The sequence below is a fragment of the Lactuca sativa genome, chromosome 9 (assembly GCF_002870075.4).
Source record: "Lactuca sativa cultivar Salinas chromosome 9, Lsat_Salinas_v11, whole genome shotgun sequence".
Lineage (NCBI taxonomy): Eukaryota > Viridiplantae > Streptophyta > Magnoliopsida > Asterales > Asteraceae > Lactuca > Lactuca sativa.
Window position 1 is genome coordinate 91,724,169 of NC_056631.2, and position 23,468 is coordinate 91,747,636.

Here is a 23,468-nt window from a genome sequence, read left to right on the forward strand (position 1 = left end):
GGGTAACTCACTAAGCTTTCGAGCTTACAGTTTCAGTTTATTTTTTCAAGTTTAGCGAATGGTCGCGGGAAGGCGAAGGCGTGAGCGTACACTTCCTCGATTGATGATTATGATTTCTGGGAACTCTGATGTTTAAAATATTTTGAAAACTACTTGTGATAACTGAATGGTTTTAAATGATTTAAAAATTTTTAAATTGGCTCGAATTTTATGGATGTTACACCCTGCTAATCTGAGCAAATATGATTACTACATTTTGTATCAAGAACCAAGAATTAGAAGTTGCCATACCTGACGAGCCAACACCCTTGGCTTTATTCTTATTCACGTCTCTAAGGTATTTTAGTTAGCTATGTCTCCAAGGACCTTTCTCTTGGCAGTAAAAGTAAATGCCCTCCTTTTAGGTGGATGTTAGGCACAATATCAAAATCGGATTTTCTTTTAAGGCCTTGATTGGAAGATCAAACCATGGTTTTACCCTTAACATGAGAAAATTTCTTCGTCTTGTTTGTACCACCATGCCCAATAACCAAGAAAGGAGTAGTAGGGTTGGAGCTTTTGGTCTTAGACAAACTAGCACTGGTTTTTTTCAACATACCATGAAGCTCCATAAGGGTCTTGTTGACATTGTTCACATTATAGTTCATGATGAACTAATGATACAAACTAGAAAGCATGTAACATCTATAATTTTCATGTATTTTCTTTTTACCCTTGGGTTGTGTTTTGTTTGAAAGAACAGTCCCTAACGACATTTTCATAATTTCCGAACGCAGCTTAGTACGATGGTCGTACACCTTTATACGCTGGGCGGACTCGGTTCCGTGCTAGTACACTACACGTATGCTAGTACATAGGGCGTACGTAGCTGGGGTACAAACCCAAATTTTTAGGGTTTGGACCCTATTTAAGCACCTATATAGACTTATTCACCCTCTTATCTTCAGCCCGCTTCCTCATACTGAAACCCTAAAATGTGTGAGTGCATTGTGAAACTTGAAAAGCCCTTTTTAGTGTCATTTTGGAACCTTGGAGTAAAAGGAAGAACCTTGAGGTTGTGGTATTTCATTCAAGACCTTGGATCCAACATCTACTTCCCTTGGTGCTTCTTTTGTAGGTAAAAAGATTTAACCTTCATGTATATATCTTATGGATCTAATTTTTGCCTAAAGGTTTCACCTTTTTGTCCCAAACTTGATCATTGTGAGCAGGAGGTACTCCAAGACATTTGAGTTTTCCTTTCCGAGGTTTTCGGGTGTGCTAAGTCATAAAAAATTTGTTTTGGTCACTAGTTTCTCTCCATGCATGAGCTAGAGTGTCTTAACGAGTAAAGAAGTTAGGGGTTTTGGAGCTAAGGTCTTAACAGCGATGCTAAACCATGAAGTTGGAAACTTTATGGTTAAAGACATCCTTTTGAGACTAGATTTGAATTTTGAACCTAAATGCTTAAGGAATAAGCACTTAATGACTTAAGTGGAGAGTAGTTGCGTACGCTCGGCATACCAAGGGGTACAATGCACGTACGTGGTTAGCTCCCCGATCCCTTGTCAACTGTGTAGTACGCCCTATGTACGTAAGGAGTACGCCCAACGTACTCCCTGAGTCAACTCAGTTAATTCAGTTGACTTTGACCTAGATTTTTTATAGGGTTTGACCTAGGGGGTCTTTAGGAATTTTGACCTGTATGTTTGTTGGATAAGGTGTCTAAGTCCATAACTTATTTGGTATATACTTGACCCGACCCGGCATGGTCCATTTGGGTTGCACTTCACCCAAACTATTTATGGATAATTTTATGAGAGTTATACACATATGTTTATTAATATATTATAAGTTATAATATATTAATATGAAGTCATGTTATTTAATTAGTCTTAGTCTTAAATTAATTATGAATTAATTTAGAGATTAAAAGGAAGACTAATTAGATTATGGGCTATTGGTTTTATATGGTGTGGGCTAACACTCATTTGTTAATGGGCTAGGCTTGTATGGAAGTCCATGGATGATCCATGGAGCTTTTAACCCATGGATCCTTGGAAAAGGAAAGGTCATGGGTTATTAGGGTTTCACCCTAATCATGTACACTATATAAGCATGCTTATGTTGCATGAAATAGCCACTAGTGTGGTTTTGTGTGTGAGGCCGATCTTTATGTGTGTATACACTCTCTCAAAGTTTTCCAAGAGTTTGTGGTGATTTGTGATTCCATTTGAGGCATTCACACTATTGATGCTTGGCCCTCAAACTCCTTAGGAATCAAACTCATCATCAAAAGGTATGTAATCTTATCTAATTCTTTTATGTTTAAAAGTACCCCATGCCATGTTAGATAGGTTATGAACCTTGGAAAATTATTATTTTGCATGTATTTAGACAAACATAGATCCAAGGTTCATTAGGGTTGCATGCATACTTAGGAAGTGTTAGATTGCTCAAAACCCAACAGTGGTATCAGAGCCTAGGCTTGCTTGTTTGATACTTGATGCAAAATAAAAATAAAAAAAAATAGAATTTCGACTTTTGCAGCTGGAAATGGACTAGAAATATTACCCTAAACTGTTTTAGTGTTTTAAAACTTGTTTTAGTTGGTGTAATGGTTATTCTAATCCATTTACAATAGCATATATAAAAATTCCATGATTTTATGTGTTCATATAATTCTTGAAATTTTGATGATCATGTTCATGTTCTTATGAATTTAGAAGACGATAGGAATTATTTGTTGAATTGTTTAGAATTAATTCTTGGTCATTTATGTGTTTTAATGGAGTCCATAATTTGTCCTCAAGTTATGGATATCCAAAGGTCACTTTTCTGTAACACACATTAAACACATAAGTTACATAAAATGAAGAGTCTTCAATTTTATGAACCTTTAATTCATAAGTTATGAAATGAAAAGTCTTGAAATTGTTGATGTGGATGTTCATGTTCATATGAGTTTTGTTAGATCATAGGAATTATTTGCAAATTGTTAGTTAGTTAATTCTTGATCTTAATGTGTTTTAATGGAATTCTTAATTTGTCCTCAAGTTATGGAATTCCAAGAGTTTTTCTTTTAAATGTTTTTTTTAAGAAGTTGTAGGTTACATTTTCGTGAAGAGTTTTTCCCGTAAATGCTTTTATGGACTTCATAACTTGTCCTCAAGTTATGGATTTCCAAGAGACTCTTCATTAAAAGCTTTAAAACACTTAATTAAAACTCATAAGTTATGAATATCCAAAAGTTTATGAATTGTTCAAAACATGCCCTCAAGTTTTGGAATTTGGAAAAGTTTCACACACTTTAACAAACTTTAATTCCATACCCTAGAAGTTTTAAAAGTTAAAATTCTACCCTTATACTATTTATAAGATTAATGGTTAATTATTATATATATATGTATAAGAACAAGTCGTTTTACCGTTAGTAGGCCTCATTCACGAAGCCGGTCTATAAGGTGGGTATAAGGTTGTTGCCTATAAAATGGCGACTTAATGGGTGTCCACTCTCACCCACCGCTTGCTTGATCGGTGGAGGGTCGTTAGCCGAACGGGTAGGACAATGACTTTAAATTCTCATTAAAAGTATAATGAATATTATAAAGTAACTAAATATTTTTTTATTTAATTCCCAATCTTAGTTACTTTAGGAAAAATGTGAATTTGGTTCTAGCCCATGGAATTCACACTTTGTACCTTACCAAGTCGTTGGTGGAGCGTGTGTGGTTAACCGACACACTAACTTGGACTAGTAAGGATCACGAAGGGTGACTTAATGTTTGTCATAGATCAATGGAGCGTGTGTGGTTAACTGGCACATTGATTGGGTGATAATATTAAGGGTACCAAGTGAATTGGTATGGTTATTCACACCTTGTTTTGTGATCCTCGACATCCCAGTCACAAAATTTGAGAGGGCACACTCGAGATTGAAACATGCCATTGAAAAGTTCAATGAATCTCAAAAGATCTAGGAATTTCAAATACAATTAAAACCTAATAAATTATTTCGTTTTTCATGGTGGAAATTGGTGAATCGTCATTCGCCTACCTTCAAATATTTTATAGCTTGGATTACAGCATCCCTCTTCCAAATTATAAAATATTGTGTTGGGTCCTAGCCTTAATATTTCATTTTGGGTGTTATATTAAGGACTTTGAATCATCTAACTTGATTTTCTCACATTATAGATGTTTGGTTCAGACAAACTATGATCTTCCCAAATCTCTTGAAGATGGTGTCCCTCAACATCATGCTTCACTTCCTCCACCTCCTCCAATTATTCTCCCTCACCCACAAGTTCTTGAGAAGTTTAAAGTCACTCAATCCCTATTGGCAAGAATAGTCTATGTGTGCTCACATCTTGGAGATAAAGTCACATATTGACAAGCCGGGAGAGTTGGGTGTCAAAGTCTCGGGAAAGTTGGATGTTCAATCACTTTCTTAGTAACATAGTGAGTCTCTTTGGGACTACTATGAGACAGACTATGACATGACCCTTAATGACGTTATCTATTTGCTTGGTGTTGTGGAATCAACAATGATTTGGAACACTAGTAAAGCAAATTTGATTAAAAGAACAACTTCCCAAGTCTTAAATAGACATTGACAATGGTAGCATTGGATATCTAGAAAAAGATTTCTCTTCCCAATGGAAAGGGATCGGCCATAGTCAACTCGGTTGACCAAATGGTAAAGAGAAAGGCTAAGTCTGAGATAGTCTCATGTGCCATTACCAAAGGGTCCATGTGTTTTGTTGCCAAAGGAAGGGGCATTGGTTGCGAAGCTGCCCTATTTACCTGAAAGATCATAAGATTGATCAAGTCAAAAAGTTTGACTCTACTTCGGGTAAAGTCCACTGTCTAACTCTATTAAGTTCCTATTTGGAGATTCTTATTACATAATGTGAAAGGGTCACATGCTGATGTTTTAAGAATCAAATAGGAAGCTTAAAGTAAGTATATGTTGATTCTGATTGTGAAGGTGGGTTTCGATCGCATGGTTCGGTAATCAGAATTTTGAGCTGTTGCTTAAGAGTTATAATATATTGCTTATGAATAGATATCAACAAGGTTTTCATGTGGATTGTAAGGATAAGTTTTTCCGCAAAGTTTTAAAATAAAAGAAAAAAAGGGTTTTAATTTTATTTATTTTAAAAATATCCTTACAATGGCATCTGTGGAAAATTGTTGCTTATATGTTTCCAGTAATAGCAATATTGGAAAGTGGATTTGATTCCTTCATTTGTGGTAGTGTCTGAATTTACCAAATGAAGAAAGTTTTTCATCACCCAAGTTTCAATTGGACAGAAACTTGGAATCATACAAGTTGTATTGTATGATGAATGAGAATTTTCATCTTTGAAAATTAAGACTAATTCTTTGATCACATGTATATGTGAGTCAATTGAAGGACTAAGGAATTAGGTACACTGGGTGTGCGCTGGTCAAGGTCCTCCACAAATATTGATTTGTCATGATTTACTAAAGATTAGTAAATATGATTATACTTATGAGGTTAAGTACAATTCTGTAACATTGGAAAGGTTACAATGTATGACAAAACAAATGAGAAGAATCAAATTAGGCAGAACGACAAAAGTTTCTCAAATCTGAAAGGATATGAGAGTACTTTAGTATCATATTTCATGATCATCTTAATGATTATGAAACCATATCACAAATTCGTACTCTAAGGACGTCTTAGTGCATTGTTATGGCTAAGAAGAGAGGTCCTGAATTGTTGGATTGGTTAAAATCAAGAAGATGAGTCATACTTCGTTCCAAAACAATTCTTAGAGTCATACTCCAAGATTGTAACTTTGAGTGACATAAAGGAAGATTTAAAACACTTATCAAATGTAAGAGTAAAATGTTTTCTACTCTTGTACATTTGAGATTGGTAAGTTGTGATGTCTTGGATGAGACAAAGACCAACTAAGACCAATTGTGTGAAGTGTTAGTCTTGATAAGAATCCACACTATCCCTTGAATATTTGTTTTGTCAAGGAATGGTTCTTGACTGGGGAAACTTATATGTCAAGGGGACAGTGGGAGCCTTAAAGATCCTGAAAGAGTTTCAAGATTTAATCAAGAGTAAAGCCTGTAATTTATCACTAGCACACGAATTAAGGTTTGCAACCTATCATGTTGACATAATTCTTATTTCTGTACCTACTTCAAATAAGTTGAATTTGCATGTGAGTTATCAGAGTTCAACTTGGAAGCATTGGTGGGCCTTGTGCTACCAAGGTGACAAGAAACTAAGATTGAACAAGTTTAATCCATGTAAGGCTGAATTTGTCACTAACCTTATCTTGTGATTATGGTTTTGACAAATTCACATGGATAGGAACTCATACACTATAAAATCTAAGTATCATAAGGTTTCTCTCTCATTCATGAAAATGATGGTAAGGAAACGCTTTCACTAGCTAGATATCAATTGTGTTATTTGCATTTTCAAAAGTCGTTAGTGGAGCGTGTGTGGTTAACCGGCACACTAACATGGACTTGTGAGAAATGAAAAAGGTATAAGAAATTGAGACTATGATTACGGCATCCCTTTTCATAGTTCTTGAAATTTCTTAGACACACATGTGAGCTATCTAAGAAAGGGTGTATGAATCTAAATTTCAGAAGTCCAGCAGATTTCTGGAAATATGTCAAAGTTAGTGGGAGCATAAGTGTTATGCTGATAATCATCATGTTAGTGGGGGCATGATTATTACGTTTAGTGTTGCAAGTTAGCAATGTTAATTATAGAAAACAAAGTTTCAATTCGTGAAGTTGCAGGGGTTGAAAAGTTGTTTTGCTATAATTAAGGGAGAGGAAATTATACTTTGTTTCAATTCTAAAGCTTAGATTGAGATTTTAATCATCTTTAGTCAAGGATATATATATGAATTTTATGTCTGAATGGTTCGACTTAAGGAAATTCTATATATATTGCGTTCTCAAAATTCAATTATGACTACGGCATCCCTCTTCATAGTTAAATTTTGAAAACATGGCAAATAAAAAATATTGTAGCAAAAGACTGGTCTAGTATCATGTCTTTATGTGAGACATCATGAATCGTGTCCCATATGCTTCGGATATAGGATCGATTGCTTGTGCTATAATATTCATCTTTTCTAAATTTTCCAAATGCTTAAGGCATTGAGAAGGGAAAAGTCTAGAACTGGATATGACTAAAGTGATTAAGCAATTGTCGAGGACAAATATGAGGTTCGCCAAAGATTGGTTGCTCAGGGACAGTTGGAAGTATGATGTAAGTTATCGGAAAGGACCATATTGACATACTCTGAAAGGAAGTAACTCTTGTTCGGAAGTGATAGTCAAAATGGGACTATGGAAATGTCTCCATAGGTGGAAGTTATTCAATCTATGTAAGATTAGAAAACCTTAATGCAAGAAGGATGTTCAAAGCAATGTACTTTGAATATGAGACTTCCGTTCCATAGAAGTTGACCTTCTTTGGAATACTCTGTAATGACTGGTGACAAGGTTTTGGTGACTTTGTGCATAATCATTACAAGAGGAACATTGCATAAAAGTTTAAAATCTAACAGGTTTTTTGGTAAATGATAGGAATCGGGGATTCTCACATTTACAATAAGGATTTGGGATTGTGAAATGAGTATCATTGGAATCATGTTCAATTGATCTACATCACAATGTAAGGATCATAGACAAACATAGTGTGCATACTTGGAGTATGGCATAACTATTCTTTAGAAAAACAAAGTGTACATGCTAGGAGCATGGGACGACTATTGTTTTATTCAAGTCTTAAGTTGACTGTTTGAAACATTATACAATGAATAATGTGTAATCAATATGGTGATAAATAAAAGGTGGTTCTATTTATATTCAAAAAGGTTCTGAGACCATATTGGATTCGATTATTATTGTGTTTCACTTTGCATGTTTTGACTTCCTAAATAGCTAGATTATTCTTTCCGAATGACTAAGTTATTTAAACACTCCACAATCGTTCATATGTTGGAAGTAGGTATGAATCAAGACTGTCATGAATCAAGTTTGTAGATGGCTAAATGGGTTTATTCATAGGAATGGTTGCTACAACATTCATGAGTGCTCATAAGTTATGAGTATTGGAATAAACCCACGCTCACTTGTATCACTTCATGGAATTTATCTCGAGTGATCGTGAGACGGTAATATCATATAAATCTTCAAACCTAGAGATATGAGTTATTACCTATTAGTTGGTTGTGCATTGATTGCACGTAAACGCATCAGTAACTTGATGTTATAAAACGTGCCTTTGTGTACAATTCAACAAGTAGTAGAACAAGCATATGAGTCGAAGTTTATCTGTTCCTTCTAGAAATAGAAGCGATATCTGGGCCCCTCGATGATTTTGTTGTGACCTATGTACCGGCCGGTCAGAACTAAATTGATGTGTTCGATTAAGTTCTTTGTCAAACAAATCGGAAATCGGGAAACAAACTGCTGGACAATAAGTACGACGTTGTTCCATGTATTTGTCCGGTTGATATCATGAGAACAGAGGATTAAATGATCACTTATCTAAAAATGCCGCTTCATAGTTCAACAGAGTTTTCGAGAGCTACGATTGCTGGTTGGTTCCTGAAGTAACATACGCAAATATAGTTATTAGACTTATCCAAGTGGGAGTCTGTTGGATAAGGTGTCTAAGTCCATAACTTATTTGGTATATACTTGACCCGACCCGGCATGGTCCATTTGGGTTGCACTTCACCCAAACTATTTATGGATAATTTTATGAGAGTTATACACATATGTTTATTAATATATTATAAGTTATAATATATTAATATGAATTCATGTTATTTAATTAATCTTAGTCTTAAATTAATTATGAATTAATTTAGAGCTTAAAAGGAAGACTAATTAGATTATAGGCTATTGGTTTTATATGGTGTGGGCTAACACTCATTTGTTAATGGGCTAGGCTTGTATTGAAGTCCATGGATGATCCATGGAGCTTTTAACCCATGGATCCTTGGAAAAGGAAAGGACATGGGTTATTAGGGTTTCACCCTAATCATGTACACTATATAAGCATGCTTATGTTGCATGAAATAGCCACTAGTGTGGTTTTGCGTGTGTGGCCGATCTTTATGTGTGTATACACTCTCTCAAAGTTTTCCAAGAGTTTGTGGTGATTTGTGATTCCATTTGAGGCATTTACACTATTGATGCTTGGCCCTCAAACTCCTTAGGAATCAAACTCATCATCAAAAGGTATGTTATCTTATCTAATTCTTTTATGTTTAAAAGTACCCCATTCCATGTTAGATAGGTTATAAACCTTGGAAAATTATTATTTTGCATGTATTTAGACAAACATAGATCCAAGGTTTATTAGGGTTGCATGCACACTTAGGAAGTGTTAGATTGCTCAAAACCCAACAATGTTAAGACTGTCTCATTGAATTCATTAAGGTGACTGGTAGAGTTGATCTCATAGTGATGTGCTATTCAGTTTGCTTATCTATCTGTGGGGTAGTTTTCTCACTAGATCCATGGGTCGAAGGCACTATTGTCAGCCCATTACTTGCTATGTGGATTGCTAGTTGTCTTTGTGATAATTGCATCAAAGATCAGGATGTGGCCCCTGGGAATTGTATGAATGACCAGGATCTAACCCCTAGCACTTGTATGTAAGAATGGGATTTTGCCCTAGGCATTGCAAGGAAAGACCATAAGGGTGGCCTATGGCACATGTATGTAAGACTGGGATTTGGCCCTCGCCATCGCAAAGAAATACCATGGGTTTAGCCCATGGAACTTGTATGTTTTGGTACGTGGTATTTTGAGGAACACACTAAGCTTTATGCTTAAAGTTTATGTTTATGGTTCCAGGTACTTCAGGTGCGAAAGGGAACACCTTGATGTGATGACACAACATCCTCCCCTCATGATTTCTACATTTTCAATAATTGTACTATAATGTTTTGAATTATGAATTCTTATTGATTTTGAAAAATTAATAAATGATTTGATAGACTTTAAAATTAAACTTTTTATTAATGTTTTTAGGATGTTACAAGTTGGTATCAGAGCCTTGGTTTGAGGGATTCGGGCACACTCTCGGGTGTGTCAGAACTCAAAGTGAGGAAATGATAATCCTTGTTTCTTTAAAAGAAAAAGAAATTGGATTTCAAAAGGATTTTTATTAAGTAAAAAGGGGAGTCCGATGTGTGCAATCAGCCGAGCTCAAAGAAGTGGTTCCTAAATTACCCATACTTATATGTTATGTGTAGTATGCTTGATATGAGAATCAAATACTAGATTAGGGCTACGAATACCTTCAGGAAAGATATGATAGAATTACCTTATTTGTGTGATGCCTTATAGCTTAGTGGAACATGATGATATGTATTACTGGAAATTGATATTGGATCAGTTAATTGCTAACTGTATGCTTTCTAGGTTGTCTACGATTAGGATTGTATATCCCTAAAATGATCGATTTGGCCTCATTTCATTTTCCTTGTTTGGTTGTGGACTTAGGGTAGAATCATCATTTAACAGTCTATGTAATCCCGTTTTATGTATAACATGCATGGATAAGGCAACCGGCAGTGTTGCATAAGGTTCTTATTATTGCGAGTAGTGGGAGATGAGAATTCATGGGAGAGTCTAGCGTACATTGGATTGGTATATGGTTTTAGTGTGGCGACTTAGAGGAATCAGGACTGACCTTAAGGAAGGTACATGTAGGTGTGAAAGGTAGTATTGGGTCCGTACTACTAGATGCACAAGACTTGTACCTAAGACAAGAGCGGACCTAGAAACTCTAAGGAGGCCTGTGTAGAGGAATCCCCTTATGTCCTTTGCTAATTTTTTATATTTTGTGTTTCAGTTTAGAGGATGGTGATGATTACTCGAGGAGGTTCAGGCTCTAGTTTTGGTTCATGTTCTGGCTCCGGCACATAACAGATTGATAAGTGTGTTCGCTAGTTCATTTCGGCTGAGGTTACTCGTGGTATCTAGGATGCTACACCTGTGTTGTTCGGTACCATCATGTAACATCTCAAAAATCACAACAATTTAAACTTTTTAAAATAACCTATTTAATAAAATAAGTGTTTATATATCCATTTTTTTCAAAACATTATCCAAAAACAGAGTCTCCCAAGATCAACAACATAAAAATCAGGATGTATAAGGACACGCCTTCGCCTTGCCATGGTCCTCTGAAGTACCTAAAACAAAACTAAAACTATAATCCAACACTTAGAGAGTTCCCCCAAAATACCTCCACATAACCAATACAAACAACAACATGCACACAGAGCCTTCAGCATGACTGGACTGCCTCGTAAGGCCTACAACCTATCTGGATTGCTCTTCTGGCCTTAAGCCCGATAATTCCGCGTTGCAGGCCTACTGTCTATCCAAACAGCCCTGGGTATCTTGGCCTTCAACACAAACCAGGACCACCTCAACCCAATTGACAATATCATATCAATATATACGATAATAGTCAATAACTAGCATATACAGGTAGTCATACAAATCTAACAGATCATTATATCATAGCAACATCCTATTTACCAGGATATAGATCTAATAGATCACTGCAACATAACAACATACGGTAAACCATAATTATCAATCTAGTGGTCCGGCCTTGGTGCATTCGATCGAAAAGTACAGTGAGGAAAACTCACCTCACAGTCTGACAGAAATTTGAACGATAAACCACTCCAAGTACTGGCTATTCATGTTACCTATTCAACAGATAGAGACCAAGGATCAACTATAGCTAAAAGTACCCAAAACAGCCTTATCTCAAACTTGGTCAACCTTGGTCAAAGTCATACTGAACGGTTCAAGAAGGCAACTCAGATTGGGTACGCCCAAAGTACTCGACACGTACGCCCCACGTACTCGTGATCTAGATCGGGCCACTAATAGCGTACGCCCAGGTATGCACAACGTACGCGAGGGCTTAAAATTCCATCTTTAAAGGACTTAATTCGTTAAGTCATTTCGTCCATTTCTCAGGTGTAGTCTTGAAACATATCCGAAACCATAAAGTTTCCAACTTTATAGTTTTAAATGCCTAGAACAAACCCAACATCAAAACCCTAACTCTTCTTAACCACTAAAGCTCTAAATGACTTGCATGGAAGAATCTCAGGAGCCCAAATGTTCTATAGCATGTCATGCACAAGAAAGGCCTTATTAGGGGATAAAAGCTCATATTATCTCCATGCAAGCTAGATCTAGCAAGTTAATCACCAAGGTGGGAACTTTATACCTTCTAGAGAAGGAGATTAATACAATACTTCCAGATCCAAGCTTGCTTCTAGCTTCCAAGCTTCACCGCCACCTTCTTCTTCCTTTGGAACACACAAAAACACACACCATGGCTTCAAAATGTAACAATGGGGCTAGGGTTTGCAAGAGAAGACGTTTCTAAGGATAGAGGCTAAAAATGGGTCTTAATGATCAATATATAGGGTCCAAACCCTCAAGATTAGGGTTTTCTCCCAGATGGAGTATGCCCACTCTATCCATCTTACACCCAACATACTCCCAAAATGGCATTGCTCCATTAAATGTATCTTACGCCCCACGTACCACGCTGTACACCAAGCATACGCATGTTCTTCCCATATTTACAGCAATACCACTATCCCCCAAATTGCACCACATTCCATGAACAAGGCTAAAAATACAGATAATCTTCATACTTAAGGTTAAAATTAGAAGTACCTCATCATTAGGATGTTAAAATTCTCCCCCTCTTGAACTAGACTTCGTTCTCAAAGTAGCCCTCCTCGAAAAACTCAACATAATGCTCTCGCATCTCTGCCTCCGACTCCAATGTCCACTTGGAGCCTTTCCGATATTGTCACTAAACCTTTACCAATAGTATCTCCTTGTTGCGCATAATCTTCATCTTCCTTTCTACTACCGCTATCGGCCAATCAACATGATTTAGACGCTCATCGACCAGAATATCATCCAAGGGGACCACTGCCCCATCGTCTAGTATGCACTTCCTCAACTCTGAAACATGCAAAGTGCTATCAATCTGGTTGAGTTCACTCGGCAAATCCAATCGGTAGGCCACCCTACCTACCCTGGCGATCACTCGGAAACATCCAATATACCGGGGTCCCAATTTCCCCCTCTTCCTGAAGCATATCACACCCTTCTAGGGTTAGAAATTTAGTATCACCGTATCGCCGACCTGAAATTCCAACTCTGATCGGCGTCAGTCGACATAACTCCTCTGCCGACTACGAGCTGTCTATAATCCCTGCCTGGTCTGTTGAATAAGCTTCTTGGTCTAAAGGACTACCTCGAACCTTCCCATGACTCTGTGATCAACCTCCCCCCAACAAACTAGGGTACGACATCTCCAACATATAGGAGCTCAAAAGGAGGGGCACCAATGTTGGAGTGATAGTTTTTGTAGTACGAGAACTCCACAAGGGGTAGGTATGAATCCTAGCCGCCACCAAAATCTATAACACAAGCCCGCAACATATCTTCAAGTGTCTGGATGGTCCGTTCACTTTGACCATCTGTTTGCGGATGATAAGCATTACTGAAATGTAGCCTCGTGCCCAGTTCGTCGTAGAACTTTTGCCATAATCGGGAAATGAACGGAACATCTCGGTCTGAAACAATGGAGACCAGAACCCCATGATGAGGAACAAGTAGAGCTCTCTTGGATGGCCAAAAAGTGGGCACTCTCGATCAATCATTCCACGATGACCCATATAGCATCCAAACGCTTGGCAGTCTTCGTCAATTTTGTGATAAAATACTTGGTGATCTATTCCCACTTCCACATGGGAACCTCCAAAGGCTGCAGCTTTCCATGTGGCCTTTGATGCTTGGCCTTGACCATCCTATAGGTCAAGTACCTCTCAACATACCAAGTTATCTCTCTCTTCATACACGGCCACCATTAACTCAATCTCAAATCTCAATACATCTTGGTGGCTCCCAAGTGTATAGAAATATGATACTTATGAGCCTCCTCCAACACTATCTGTCAGACCAGAAACATGAACCTAAACCCAACCACACCAGGTCAACAACCCCCGACTATCAGTGACAAACTTGTCGATATCGCCCCTAATCCTCTCATGCTTCCAGTTCTCCTTCCTAACTCCCTTTGCTTGTGCCTCACTAATCAAGTCCAATAGTGGGGAATCGATGGATATCCTCATACACATGTCTCCTGCTGAAGGTCTAGCCGACTTGCGGTTCAAGGCATCTGCTACCACATTCGCCTTACCTGGATGGTAAAGGATCCCGTAGTCATAATCCTTAAACACATCTAGCCACCTATGCTACCTCATGTTTAGGTTCGGCTGGTCCATAAGATATTGCAAACTCTTGTGATCCATGTAAACGGTACAATGGACACCATGTAGATAATGTCTCCAAATATTGAGGGCAATCACTACTTCCCCCAACTCTAGGTCATAAGTAGGATATCGCGCCTCATGCAACTTTAGTTGTCGTAAGGCATAAGCAATCACTCATCCTCTTTGTTGGGTTTTAGTATAATACAACATCCTATGGTGCACATACAAACCTAAATACCTTGGATCTATGTTTTCACTAACTATACATGCAAATGGTTTCCAAGGCATTAAAGCTATAACTAGCATGCATTTGACATAAACCATATAATATACTAGTTAGGGAAACTTACCTTTTATGTTGCTTGAAGTCTTGATGTATTTGGCCTTAAGAGCTTAGCACCAATAGTATGAAATGCCTCAAATGGAATCACAACACACCTAGGACAAAGGTGGCTCTTGAGAGAGAATTCCATGCACCAAAACACCCCCATATTTCTCTAAGAAAAGAAGTGGTGATTTTGGCTATGGAGTAACCTATTTATATGTAGGATTCCAAGGGTCATGGGTATAACCCATAATCCATACCCATGGGTTTTATGATCCATGGTTCATGTGGCCCAACTCTTTATGTATCCATACATAATCTTGGTCTAACATGGGTCATAAGCCCAACAAATATAAATATAACTAATTATCATAATTAGTCCCCATAGATTTAATTAGTCTCTTTTGATCACTAAATTAATTCCAAATTAATTCTTGATCGATACTAATTAAAACATATGATTTCATATTAATATATTATAACTTATAATATATTAATAAACCATAAATAACCTTTTCTCAAAAGTCCATCCTAACAAATTGTTCTGATGATATGCAACCCAAATGGACCATGCTACTCTCGGGCAAGTACATACCAATAATAGTTATGGGCTTAGACATCTAATCCAACAGTCTCCCACTTGGATAAGTCTAAAACTATTATTGCAAGTACGACTTCATAATCCGACTAGCAATCGTAGCTCTTAAAGCCGCCCTCGAACTCTGAACAAATCAATGACACGTCCATTAGATAAGGTATCATATATTCCTCCATTCTAGATGTCATATGGACTGAGACATGGATTATAATAATTCTCTCTGTCCATTTGTTGTTTCCCGATTTCCAATTTATGACGACTGACTAATTAAACAAATCAAATCAGTCCTGGCCCGGCCGAGCACTTCCATTTGTCATCATCAAATCATCGAGGGGCCCACAGATATCACTTTTATCCCGAAGGTAAAAGGAATGGATAAACTTCGACTCATATGGCTTGTTCTACTACTTGTTGAATCATACACAAAGGCACGTTTTATAACATCGAGTTACCAATGCGTTTTCGTGCAATCAATGTATAACCAACTCATAGTAACAACTCATATCTCTAGGTTTGAAGAATATAAGATATTATTGTCTCATGATCACTCGTGATAAAATCCATGAAGTGATTCCAATGAGCGCGGGTTGAATCCAATACTCAGAACTTATGAGCACTCATGAGTGTTGTATCACCACCTTGTCCAACATCTTAGACCTCTACAAACCCAACCCATGACATTCTTGATTCATATCTACTTCCAACATATGACCGACTGCGGATGGTTTGAATAACTTAGTCAATCAGAACAATGACCTAGTTATTCTGGAAGTCAAAACATGCAAAGAGAAACACAATAATAATCGAATCCAATATGGTCTCAGAACTTATGAATATCAATAAAACGCCTTTTATTTATCACCATATGATTACACATTATTCATTGTATACTGTTTCAACTATCAACTTTATTCTTGAATTAAAACAATAGTTGTCCCATGCTCCAAGCATGTACACTATGTTTTTCTAAACACTATTCGTGTCACACACCAAGTATGCATACTATGTTTGTCTATGATCTTTACTTTGTGAAATAGATCAATTGAACATAACTCCAATGATTCTCATTTCACAGTCCCAAATCTTACTACAAATGCAAGAATTCGAAATTCATGCCATTTACTGAAATCTGTTAGATTTTAAACTTATACGCATTGATCCTCTTGTAATGATTATGCACAAATTCACAAAGACTTGGCAACAATCATTACAGAGTATTCCAAAGGAGATCAACTCCTTGGAAACATCCTTCTTGCATTAAGTTTCCTAATCATACAAATTTAATACTTTCTAACTTTGAAGCATTTCCATATTCCATTTTGACTATCACTTCTGAACAAGAGTTGCCTCCTTACAGATTATATCAATATGGTCCTTCCAGAATTAATACTATATTTCCAACTGTCCTTGAGCAACCAATATTTGGTAAACCTTAGATTGTCCTCAACAATTGCTTAATCATTTTAGTCATACCAATTTCTAGACCTTTTTCCCTTCTTCATGCCCCAGGCATTTGGAAAAACTTAGAGAGAGTGAATATAGCACATGTAATCGATCCTATATCCGAAGCATATGGGACACGATTCATGATGTCTCACATAAAGACTAAACCAATCTTTTGCTATAATATTTCCATTTCTATTTGCCAAGTTCTCATAATTCAGATTATGAAAAGGGATGTCATAATCATAATCGAATTTTAGAACGCAAATAATGAACCCATATATAGAATTTCCTTATGTTGAGCCATCCCAACATGAAATTCATATATATTCTTGACTAAATACGATTAAGACCTCATTCTAAGCTTTAGATTTGAGATGAAGTATAATTTCCTCTCCCTTAATTATAGCAAAACAACTTTTTCATTCCCACAATTGCTATCTACTCAAAATCTAGTTAGTGAAAGAGTTTCCTTACCATCATTTTCATGAATCGAAGAGAAACCTTATGACACTTAGATTTAATGGTGTATGTGTTCTTATCCATGTGAATTGTCAAAACCATAGTCACAAGACAAGGATAATGACAAATCCAAACTCAAATGGATTGAACTTGTGCAATCTTAACTTCTTGCCACCTGGCAGCTCAAGGGCCTTCCATTGCTTCCAAGTAGTTATGCAAACAATTGAGAACATGTAGAACTCAAATGTATAGCCAACTTAACTAGAATGGGCATAGAAATGTCAGCACGATAGGTTATAAACCTCTACTTGTGTGCTAGCGATGAAATACAGGTTTTATTCTTGATTACTTCTTGAAAACTTTTTCAGGATCTTTTAGACTCCCACTGTCTCCTTGACCTATACGACTTTATTGCCAAATATTCAAGAGATAGTGTGGATTCTAATCAAGACAGACACTTAACACAATTAGCCTTAGTTGGTCTTGGTTTTATCCAAAACATCACAACTTACCAATTTCAAATGTAAAAGAGTAGAAAAACTTTTACTGCTACATTTGACAAGTGTTTTAAACCTTCTTTAAGACATGTCACTCAAGTTACAATCTTAGAGTATAACTCTATGAATTGTTTTGGAATGAAGTATGAATCATCTTCTTGATTTAACCACTTCAACAATTCATAACTCCTCTTCTTAACTATCAGAATGTACTTAGAGGGTGAATTGTGATAAGGTCTCAAAATCATTAAGATGACCTTAAAACATGATACTAAAGTACTCTCCCATCTTTTCAGATTTGAGAAACTTTTATCCTTCTGCCTAATTTGATTCTTCTTATTCGTTCTGTCATACATTGAAAATTTTCCAATGTTTCAGAATTATACTTAAGCTTTTAAGTATAATCATATTTACTAAACCTTAGTAAATCATGACGAGTAGTCTTATCCATCTTTTGTGGTGGACTTTGACAAGTGCACAAGAAAGTGTACTTGATCCCTTAGTCCTTCTCTTGACTCAGACATCCATGTGAACAAGTAGTTAGTCTTAATTTTTTCAATGCTCGAAAGTTCTCATTCATCATACTATACAACTTGCATGATTCCAAGTTTCTGTAACGCCTGTGTTTCCGGGCTTGCCATTTTTAGCAATGTAATAGTCTAGGTTAACCTTTGTAACCTGTTTTGAAATAATAAGATTGTATTATTTGAGTATTATGTGTTTTGTGCTTAATTGCTTAATTATGTGGTTTGATTAATTAAAAATAAAAATAAGCGTCAAAATTTAAGTGTAAAATAAACTTGATATCTTTGGTTAATGTTGTAGTAGTTGAAACGAGGTTTCCGAATATATATAGAACGCCCAAATCTGACTTCGTATGAGGAAGTTATAATTTATTGAAGTTTCGACTTAGCGGTATGCAGCCCGAAATACTCGATTTGAGATCAAGCGGTTTTTAGCCGAAGCAATCTAAATGAGAGTCGAAGATCTCGTTGTTGGTATCGAAGCGATAAAAAGTTAGGCGAGAACGGACGTCAAACGAAGAAGTTATGAATTTATAACGAAGTTTTTCTATCCCGGCCTATTAAAAATAAATAATAAAAATAAAGTTAAAATTAGCCGACGGAGTCTAAACGAAAGTTGTAGAGCGTAGTCTCACCTACGCGTAGATATAAAGAAAGTCGAAAACGGAGTTCGTATGAAGAAGATATGAATTTCCGAAGTTTATTAAATAATTTGTATTTAAATTAAATCTTTAATTCGGATGTATATCTGAAGGAGTCACCGATCTGATCCGAAGTACGCCCAGTGTACTGGCGTACGCCCAGCATACCGCGAAGCATGACGCACCTCGCACTCGAGTTCTTCGGATGACGAACGCAATGACGATTTCGGACTAGTACGCCCCGCGTAACGCAGTACGCCCCGCGTACTCCGAGGCTCCAGCCTCCTATAAATAGGATGCGAGGGTTCCGGGCTTATTTGCTCATTTCTCCTCCATTTTGTGCCGAAGCTCTGTGTGTAAACCCCCAAAGCCATCCCGACGCCCCGGATCTCATATCCAAGATAAGAAGGAAGTTTCGCGCTCCCGAGATCCCGAGAAGTGCGATTCCCGAGCCGAAGCTCTGCCCGCGAGAAGTTCGATTTTTTGTGAAGATCTTCCAGATATGCGGAGAGATACTACTTCTACAAGCCGTAGTGCTGTCTGATCATCTTCTGATCAAGTGAGTGTATACTACCTTTCATAAACATGATAATAATACAAGTATGGTTTGAGTGTATTAAGTATATTGTTGTTTATAGGTGTGAGTGTGTGGTCACTTTCTTCTAACGCATAATTATAAAGTATTTTATACGAAATACGCGTTATGTGTATATTTTGTGTTATATGTGTGAATGTATATTCACTCTCTTCTATTGTCACACCTCCAAACCTGAACGGCGGAAACGTTCGGGGGCGGATGACTTCATGTGGTAACGTAACAAATGAATACATAGTAAAGAAAGCAATACAACCATCATATATATAATTGAAAGTTTACATTTGTCAAAAGTTACATGTTCAAAAACCAATTACAATATGATGTCAAAATATGAGGTTAAACTGGCGCCGCAGCATCCCTTCATCAAAAGCGAAATGAATACCTGAAATTATTGATTTCCTAGGACATACAAGTAATTTTGAAAGAGTAGATCAGCATTTAAGCTGGTGAATTTCATAAGTATTTAAGTGACAATGTTTGAATGAAATGAAATGTTTTATCTTTGTTTGTTTGTGTTTAGAAAATCCTATATTTTCTACTAGTATAAAAGTAGCCTTCACTCAAGACCAATGTTTGTTTCCAAAATGTATGTAAATGTAGAATAACCAATGAGTTTGAAAACCTTGTAAATCAATGCATTTTTAATACCCCTTGTGAGTTTTATAACCATACTATTGACTCTGAATGCCTATACACAACGTTCTTTAGGCGTTGGAATGTTATGACGTTTGTCACCCCAAACGGTGGACTGCAGCTAACAGTCAGGGCGCGGGTTGTCAAGCCCGTATAGATCTATACACAAACACCATGCTCCCTCTCCAAGGGATTCTGGTATATAATACAAGACTTGAAATGTGTACTCGAACGTACATGAAGTTAGTGTCTCACAAATCCGTGGTATAAAAACAGATCTACTTGTTAAAATGTTACGTTTGTTCTTGTATACGAAAGTAAACTTCTTGAAATATATGTTTCTAGTACATAAGAGTTAGAAATCTGTTCGTAAAACTATACCTATTATAGTTTCCAAAAAAAGCGTGTCTTGTTTGTTTAGAAATATTGAGAAAAGGAATCACTTGTTTATGAAAGTATAGATTTTTGGTGTAGAGTCTAGGATAGACAAGAAAAATCTAAGAACAGTTTAGTTTATACATGCATTACAACAACATTATATTTTAAAAGGTAAAATGCTATTGTGACATATGTTATATATATATATATATATATATATATATATATATATATATATATATATATATATATATATAATTTCCTTTAAATGTTTATAAATCGCATGAGATTTGAATATATAACAGTATAAAAGAGTTTCTTTATGTAACACACGATAATACTCGTGTGTTTTACTTGTAATCCCCCCCTTGAAAGCATATAAAAGTATTTAGAATAATTAAAAAGGTTGATTAAGGGGTATGAAACTCACTTGAAAGTTTGAAGATAGCGAGATGGAAAACCGGGCAGAGTTTCGTCTCGGGAAACGGATTTTCCTCGGGATTCTCGGGAATCTCGGGAGTAAAATCGACCTTCGGGACTTGAGCCAAAAAGACCAGAGCTTCGGGTTTGAACGGACACGGAAAACGAGGCAAAGTTGGGAGAGAGAGGAGAGAAATGGGCCCTTTCTTTGGAAACCCTCGCATCCTATTTATAGTAAGGCTGGTCTGCCTCGATACGCGGGGCGTACGCTCGTACGTAGCGCGTACGCGTACGTCATGCATGACCGAAGCCTCGACTGCCTCGGTTCGGATGGGACGGGTTGCTGGGTACGCGGGTCGGATGGAACGTCGGGTCGGATGGGACGTCGGGTCGGACGGGTCGGGGCTTCGGACGGGTCGGACGGGTCGGTTTCCTTCGGATAGCGCGACGTGGACGATCAGAGGCCAATCCTCTCGGTTACGCGGGGCGTACAGGGGTACGCAGCGCGTACCTTGGATGAGGACGCTGACTCCCCTTCGGATAATATCCGAATTTTGATTAAAATAAATAATTAATTTATTTAATAAACTTCAAAAATTCATATCTTCTTCATACGAACTCCGTTTTCGATGGTCTTTATATCCTCGCGTAGGTGAGACTACGCTCTACAACTTTCGTTTAGACTCCGTCGGCAAATTCCAAAATTACTTTTTTATTATTTATTAAAAATCCATCGTGTTTAAGGAATTTCTTAGAAAATTCATAACTTCTTTATCTGATGTCGGTTTTTGCCAGACTTTTTACCGCTGGAATACCATTGTCGAGACCTTCGATTCTCGTTTAGGTCATTCCGGCCAAAAGTCGCTCGATCTCCGATTCGAGTTTTTAGCTGTCTGTTGCTAAGCCGAACTTGGAAAAATCATAACTTCGCTATATGAAGTCGGATTTGGGCGTTCTTTTCATGTACGATCATGGTTCAAAGACATTTAATCATAGAAGGAAATTAAGTAGAACTTATTTATACATTTTATTATGAAAGTAAATTTTTATTATTCAGAAGTGGTTACAATACTTGACCCATTTTGGTTGTTACAAAGAGTTGAAATATCGGGTTGTCACATCATCCCCCCGTTAGAGAGAATTTCGTCCCGAAATTTAAAGTAGTAAAGATACTAGTGAACATGAAAGAGATGAGGGTACTTTTGTTTCATCTGATCTTCGCGTTCCCATGTGAATTCGGGTCCCCGCTTGGCGTTCCAGCGAACCTTCACGATGGGTATGCGACTTTGTTTTGTTTGTTTGACCTCTTGGTCCATGATTTCTACTGGTTCTTCCACAAAGTTGAGGCTCTCGTTGATCTCGATCTCGTCGAGTGGAATAACAAGAGTCTCGTCGGACAGACACTTTTTCAAGTTTGAGACGTGGAAGATTGGATGGATGTTACTATGTTCGCGCGGTAGGTTAAGCTTGTAAGCCATAGGGCCGATTCTGGCAAGAATCTTGAAAGGCCCTATGTATCTTGGATTTAGTTTCCCACGCTTTCCAAATCGTATTAAACCCTTCCAAGGTGAGACCTTTAATAAGACGTGGTCTCCTACCTGGAATTCCAAAGGTTTCCTCCTTTGGTCAGCGTAGCTTTTCTGTCGGTCTCTTGAGGCTTTCAATCGTTCACGAATCTGAACGATCTTCTCTGTTGTTTCTCGTATGATCTCCGGACCGGTGAAAGTGCTTTCAGGAACTCTTCCTCTAGCTAACTGGGTATCGCCAACTTCAGTCCAGCACAGAGGGGATCTGCACTTTCGACCATAGAGGGCTTCAAACGGAGCAGCCTTTATGCTTGTATGATAGCTATTGTTGTATGAAAATTCGACAAGGGGTAAATGAATATCCCATGCCTTTCCAAAGTCAATCACGCAGGCTCTCAGCATGTCTTCTAAAGTTTGTATTGTTCTCTCACTTTGTCCGTCTGTCTGTGGGTGGTAGGCTGTACTCATGTCTAGCCTAGTTCCCAGGGAACTTTGTAGTGACTGCCAGAATCTTGAAGTGAATCTACTATCTCGATCGGAGATAATGGATATCGGAACACCATGCAGTCACACTACTTCCCTTAAGTAAGTTCTTGTAAGCTTCTCCATTTTGTCAGTCTCCTTGATGGGTAGGAAATGTGCGGATTTGGTCAATCTGTCGACAATGACCCATATGGTATCGAGTCCACTGGTAGTCTTGGGTAACTTGGTTATGAAGTCCATAGTAATCCGCTCCCATTTCCATTCCGGTATCTCTGGTTGTTGTAGTAGTCCTGACGGTTTCTGATACTCGACCTTAACCTTAGCGCAAGTAAGACATTTACTCACGAAGGTAGCAATTTCTGCTTTCATGTTAGGCCACCAGTACAGTTTCTTAAGATCCAGATACATTTTATCTGAACCCGGGTGAACGGAATATCTTGAGTTGTGAGCCTCGGTCATGACTACGTTCCTGAAACCACCATGAATTGGGGTCCAGATTCGGTCCATGAGATAGTAGGCTCCGCCACCCTTGACTTCTAAATTCTTCTCCATTCCTCGCAGGGATTCACCCGCCACATTTTCAGGTTGCAAAGCTTCC